The following is a 6,850-nucleotide window of genomic DNA, read 5'->3' as shown; positions in this document are numbered from 1 at the left end:
ATGACGTCTTTCATGTGTTGATGTTGAGGACATAAGAGCCTGACACGACCCACGTGCTAAATCTTGAAAAATTAGGCGTGGACGATAGAGTGTCGTACATGAAAAGTTCGGTTCAGCTTATGGATCAGAAAGATCAAATTCGGTGTATCAAGAAGGTCCCTTTGGTCAAAGTGGTCTAACAATGCCACGGACCAAGAAACAACCAGGAAAGTGAGAGACTAGATGAGACGAGGATACCTCCACCTTTTTGTTTAAAGGATTGGTAAAGGTTTAAATTTTGAGAACGAAATTTTTATAAGAGGGGAAAAGTTTTGAGATCCCAGATTTTTAACCCTGTTTTCTACTGAATAAATCGGGCATTTCGTTGACGCATCTATAGGGCTGTTCTCAGAATTGATCATTTTAGAGATAACTAGATTATCTAGGGAAACCATTAAGGATTTTAAGGCAAATAGACTTGAGAACTTGACCAGGAATCGGCTTCTCGACCGTGCTCATCTGTCGAGATCATTATGGCACATATATAAATTGATTTGAGATTAGATACAGGTTGGTTCGATTGAGATGTGTGGCTAATCGTGTGTGACACCACTAAATTGGAAAATTCTCGTCGACCAACACTAGGGACGATTTTCTTATCGTTTTGACCCCACTGTGTTCGTACTTGAATTCTCGAGATTTTCATGACAATCGAAAGTCGCCAATGAGTCGAGTGGATTCATAGTGGCTCGAAGAAAATCGATCACGGGCCATTTGCATTGAAAAGTTCTTAAAGTTACCCAGTGGTCTAGGTCACGCTAAAAACACGTCGAATGGAAATTAACCGTTAATTCAAACCCGATTTCAGAAATTGAAAGTTCTGGTGTCACAAGCTATTCTAGGAACGTCGACTCGTCTCAAAAGCTTTTTAGAGATTCCGAGATTTTTATGGAAAAATTGAGTACGGACGTCAAAAATTAATGAAAATTCGGATGGACTCATTTGAAAGAAATTTGGACTTCCATACTTTTGGCTATGTCTGATAGGGATTTGTATAAATTCTATGGGCTTTTCCACGATGAAATGGACGTCGATTTGAGAAAATTCATGAAGATTTGAAGGCTCAAATTGTGAAATTCGTATGATAAGATGAGGGGCGAGCAATTTTGGACTTTAAATTGGTTTATTTGTGAGTTAATCAGCTTGAAAGTGATGGGGGGGACAAAGAGGATAACATTGTGGGTTTGTGGGGCCAAAGTATTAATGTATTGGTAGGATTGAAGATTTTTATTTCATCTTAGCTGGCTTCCTTCCATCGCACGCCCGTCCACCGTCTCCCTCCATTCGTGCGACTCTCTTGCTTCTGCCTCACTTTTCTTTTCATCTCGTCAAAGCAAACAGCTCCGGTTCCACAATCATTTCCTCTCCATCTCTTCTACCATCTACCGAAGCCTCCATATCCTCTGCATCTCCACGTTTCTCTACCCAAGCTTCGGTTTGTTGACCGAAGCTACCTGCCGCATCTTCGTGCAGCCACACGCCCACGGAAGAAGAAGCCCCATGTGTTCAGTCAAGGCCGCAAGACCCAACTTGCCGTTTGTTGATTGAAGCTCCTCACTGCTTCGTGCGTCCAGCGAAGCCACAATCCACTGAAGCCAGCCGATTTCCTATTTTGTTGACCTTGTGGCCGCGTGTCTTCAGCTCCATTGAACTCAACTGCAGCGACGTCCAAGCCTCCGCACGTCCGCGCCACTTGTCCTTGCACCGCGATTCTTTGGTCAATAGCCGCAAGTTGCTCCCATTTGGTTGACCACCGAGCGAAGTCGAAGCAGCTCCGTTCTTCACGGCATCTTCTTCAGCTTGTGCGAAGCGACCCAACCCAGCAACTTCACGTGCAACACCTCCTGCCGTTACCTCGAGCAGCACCGTTGGAAGACCACCCACCAGCTGCTTCCTCGTCCGTTGATCTTCGTGAAGCGGGCTCAACATCTTAGAGAATTCTAGCGCTCGCATGCCCTGATCCCAACTGCCAGCAATTGCGCGAAGCTGCACGCGTGCAATCGAGCGGCCCATCAGCCCAGCGTCTTCAGATTTCGGCCTAGCTCCTTCAGTCTCGCGGGCCCAAAGAATTGAGTCCATCCAGCCCATAAATCAGTGAAGTCAGTCCAAATTTGGCCCATCAATCCAGCAGCAAGTCTTTGAGGCCCAATTCAACAGCCCATTCTTGAAGCCCAAGCCCGCGAAGCAAGTCAGCCCAACTCAGGCCCAAGTTCAGTCTAGGCCTAGAATTTTCTGTGGGCTTTCGAGGCTTTTAGGCCCGGTCCGTGTGCTGTCGATGTCACCGAACACCCGAGTTTCGGCTGCTGTCGCGTTGCCATCGTGGTGATTCGGTCTCCGCTTTTACCAAGTGAGTTTTACTTACTAAAGCTTTCTTAGTTTGCTAATTATACTTAAGGTTGGTTAGATTTAATTAAATGCAATTAGGTGATTAGATTAGTTTAGATCAATGAAATTAGAGACTTAATGATGCATGTTAGGTGGTTAGAAATAAACATTAGCAAGTAGACATGCCATGTTATTTATGGGACGAGTCTCGGAAATTTTCCGGGCTCGTCTCGGCGTCAGTCGGCATTACGAAGCATAAATTGGATTTTTTATAATTATTTATTTAATTATTTATTTTTCTGGAAATTCAACCGGGATGGCCGGTGACCGGAATTTTATGCTGACTGTCGTGGTGCAGTCTGTTTATTTAATTGAGCTTTATTTCGTGCGGAAATGATTTATTTGTGAATTTAGGATTCATTCCCTAATTTCAATAATCTTGGAAAATTAATTGGAAATTAACCGGGCATTAGTTAATGATACCAAAACTGCTTTAGTGGACTACAGAAAATGGTGGGATTTATAAAAAGGAAATTATTATATTTTGGTTAAGGTCGATTGTGTACCCACACACGTCATTTTATCGGAAATGATAAAATTAGTTATTTGATTGTTTGCTTGGAATGGCATGTATACCGACTCGATGACTCCACGGAGCATCTTGAGACAGGACGATATGATCTACCGGCTCGATGACTCTACAGAGCATCTTGAGACAGTACGGTATGATAAATTGTATGATCTATCGGCTCGATGACTCTACGGAGCATTTGGAGACAGTATGGTATGATAAATTGTGTGTATACTGGCTCGGTAACTTTATATGTCATCTTGAGACAGGACGGTATGATATACCGGCTCGGTGACTCTATAGATTATCTTGAGATAGTACAATATGATATACCGGCTCGATAATCCTATAGATCATCTTGAGACAGTACGGTATGATTTGACAGCTCGATGACTCTATATGTCGTCTGGGGATTAGATAACATACTAGCTATATATCACTTAGGGTGAGTAGTCTTGGATGTTGATCAGACTCATAGAAAGTATGGAAGGGGTCGATCAAGAGATAATTTGGATGACATGTAATCGACTAGGTCGATTGATCGATGATTCGATCTGATTGGGTGAGGTGATGTGATGATGTATATTTGATATATATACTAACTTGCAGGAAGGAGCTGAGGCTAAGGTAAGTCCTTTGACTCGTGATATGCTTAAGCAGCTTAAGGTGTATTAGTTTACTAATCGAGTCTTAAGGGGTAGGACTCGCTGAGACGTGGTCTCATTGGTTATTGAATAACCATTTCAGGACCCTAAGGAGAAGCTGAGGAAGAGGAACCTTAAGGGAAGAAAGACTTTTGAAGAAGAAGATGATCCAAAGAGGGATTTTGAGTATAACCCGAATGTGGATTGAGATCCCATCCCTTTTGTAAACCCTGTCTTGGTGTAGATAGGTGTAAGACAAGTATGTTGTGAATAGTATTGTAAATATACTATAAGTGTTGTTAATAAAAGTGTGGTTGTGAATTTCAATATGAAAAATATGGCATGCTATACTATCCCATTATTTTATTGTGTGGGGATTTATAACTACTTTCGCATGCATAATAAAAAGAAAGGGTCGGCGATACTTAGTCCTAGGATATCGCACTTAAAAATCGACCAGGTAGAAGGATGGGCGCGTCCCCGAGGATCGGGGCTTGACACTGTTAACATTCTCAAATAGAACTAGAACAGATTTTAGAGAATCTTTATCAGCCCAATGCCTCCTTAAATTTTCAATCTCTTCTTGTCTACAATAAAAATGAATTTCATCAAGTTGCTTAACAGGGTTCTGGCATCGAAGATTTACTTAATGTCGTATGGACATCATTATCAGTCATGCAAAAGCAATGCGCTAATGCCATGAACATATTTCATGAGAAGTTTGATTTGTTGTGAAGCCTTATTAATGACCATGGTTAATGGTCCTGTTAATACATAGCAATAGATGGCTTTCAATTGTTCTTCATTTGACCGTTTCTGTTTGCTTATCTGGTTCTTGACTCTTCTCCTCAGGAGGAATTTTTTAGTCTTCTCAATGGTGCTAGTACTAGTCCTGCAGTCCATCAGTTTTCTTTGGGTGAAGTTGTATGGCTGCTTTTTTAAGCTCTGATGATGCTATAGGACTCTAGCTTTTTTGGTTGGTTTTTATGATCTTAGTCTGCTACTTTGTTCAATGATAGGGTATGAAGTGTGTATCAAAAGTTGTCTGCAGTGCGGGAAAACAACTTCAGCTGGTTGTCCTCGATCATCTGCAGGTGCACGTTATTACCTTTGCATTTGGCCTTTCTATCGGATAAATTTTTTATTTTTAAGCATCGCATGGAACAGTCTAGGAGGGTGATCAGATAGATATAGGAATTTGTTATAGTAAGTTATGCTTCACACATTATGAGACGCCATTTCTTTCAGAACATGCTGATATAAATTCTTATACAAACCTATCGTATGCAATGATATGGATTACTAATATTATATGGCTGGAAAGGGTGAGGTAAAATCTGATTTGATTCTAATTTAACAAGTTGGCAATCTCTACTATAAGCGTATAATTGAAATTATAGGTCATAATCATTGGTTTGAATCTAAACTTGATCCAAGTTTGGGCTTTCAGAATACTATAATTGGAGGTATGGATATCTCTCGTACGGTGGATGGTCACCAGATATCAAATAAGATAGAATTGTGTTGAGTTTTATATGTACGAGCAACCAAATGACGGGCATGAAACTTGCGAAACATATTTTGACAGGCCTCGAGAAGATTTGGGTTCTTCCGAAACGAATGCCCCTTAACAGGTATTATCATGCCCGGGAATTGAGTTAAATCCTTCTTTTCTTGCGGCACCGTAGACGAATGCCCTGCCAAGCGAGTTCTTGCTCCATAAAAGCTCCAATTACCCAAAGATCATTCGGTGCAAGCATCGAAAATTGTGCAAACCATTCTTGTCCATAAACGGGGAGGAGGAGATGCCGCACTGATTCTGCCTCCTCTCGCTGAGGAAACGTCTTTTTACCAGTATTTTGCGTTTGTTTTAGGTTATCTGAAGTGAAGATGATCACATTGCCTTTTCCAAATTACAATTTCAACAACTAATCCACCACCACATTCGCATCAATGTGATGTCCCATGAGTCCTCCGATGCTTCCGTACCAGCTCTGCTGGAACAGAGCCAAGCCTCCTCCTGTCAGACCACTTTATTTTGTTGGGGGTGTGCAAAGTTATTACAGTAGAACGTATTGACCTCAATTAAGCAATATTGTTTTTGCAAAGGATTTCAGCTGGCAATCCAATACGGATCACTATGCCGGAATTGATATTGGCTTTATCTTTTCAATTGGAAACTGAGTGATGGACATGTATAACCCTCACCAGTAAACAAAAGTGCAGCGGTTTGATCTGTCGTAGACCTTGGGTGTGTTTGGTTGGACTTTTGGAGAAAGTCTTTGGGAAAATGCAAAGAACCTTAAGTTAAAGGAGTTTTCTAAAATGTAAATTGCGTTTGGTAAGTTATAATCTAAAAGTCCATTGTGAAGTACCTTTAAGCAAAATAGTGTTTGAAAAAATTTACAATTACAAAGAACTTTTGTAATAATCTTTACCAAAAAAAAAAGAACTTTTGTAATAAAAAACAAGGAAAAATAAATGGTTGGCCGGCAAAGGGCAAGGGCCTGGCGATTGAAATTTGTCGCCGGTGGCCGACGTCTCAAGTTGCAAGACCTCACGTGGCCGCTGGAGACCACAAGTCCTTCTCCTTCATCTGTGGCTCCATCCACCGCCGTCGAGTCTCACCCCAACACCGCCACCCTCGACCTCTCCCTTTGCCCCTGCCTCACCGATGCGCCCTCACTGTCGTCGTCGTCGTCGCTTGCGGGAACGCCCTCTGCTACTGAGTTGCTGGGTTGCGGCAACTCTGGCGACCCAGTAATCGAAGATCGCGTGCAGCCTCGTAGTGACCCAGATTTGATTCGCCGGAGGTCGGGAGACCCAGAGATCCGGGTCGCCGCAACTCGAGACGACCCAGATCTGGGTCTTGGCGACTCAGGTGACCTAGAGTCGAAGGTCACACGACCTCACTGCGACCGAGATCTGGGTCGCCTGAGTCACTGTAACCCAGATCTGGGTCGCGAGACATCCGGCGACCCAGATCTGGGTTGCGCGACCTTTGGTGACCCAGATCTATGTTGCCAGAGGTTATGCGAACTCACCGCGACTCGTGGGGGTCACCGAGGTCATGCCACTAGCCGGCGACGGTTGCCGTGACTAGGTCGGCCTCACCCCGACCTCTGTTGAGCCCATCGTCGAGCTCGTCGTCGGCCCCTTGCAATCTTGCTTGCCAATCTCAACAAAGAAGAAGGTGAACAGTTATGAGGGAAAAACTAGAAAAACAAAATGTTAGTGAGGATATTTATGGGAGAAAATTTGTCATTTGTTG

General features: G+C 43.0%; 1 long non-coding RNA gene across 1 annotated transcript; it reads left to right on the top strand.

Moving 5' to 3' along the window:
- The first annotated feature begins 1,303 nt into the window (after positions 1-1,303).
- LOC120292124 lies at positions 1,304-3,906 on the top strand. The gene is made up of 2 exons (XR_005549775.1): positions 1,304-2,386; positions 3,683-3,906. It is a non-coding gene; the product is annotated as an uncharacterized LOC120292124 (long non-coding RNA).
- Positions 3,907-6,850: the final 2,944 nt, after the last annotated feature.

Source organism: Eucalyptus grandis, chromosome 3 (genome assembly GCF_016545825.1).
Source record: "Eucalyptus grandis isolate ANBG69807.140 chromosome 3, ASM1654582v1, whole genome shotgun sequence".
Lineage (NCBI taxonomy): Eukaryota > Viridiplantae > Streptophyta > Magnoliopsida > Myrtales > Myrtaceae > Eucalyptus > Eucalyptus grandis.
This window is presented reverse-complemented; position numbering and strand designations above follow the sequence as displayed.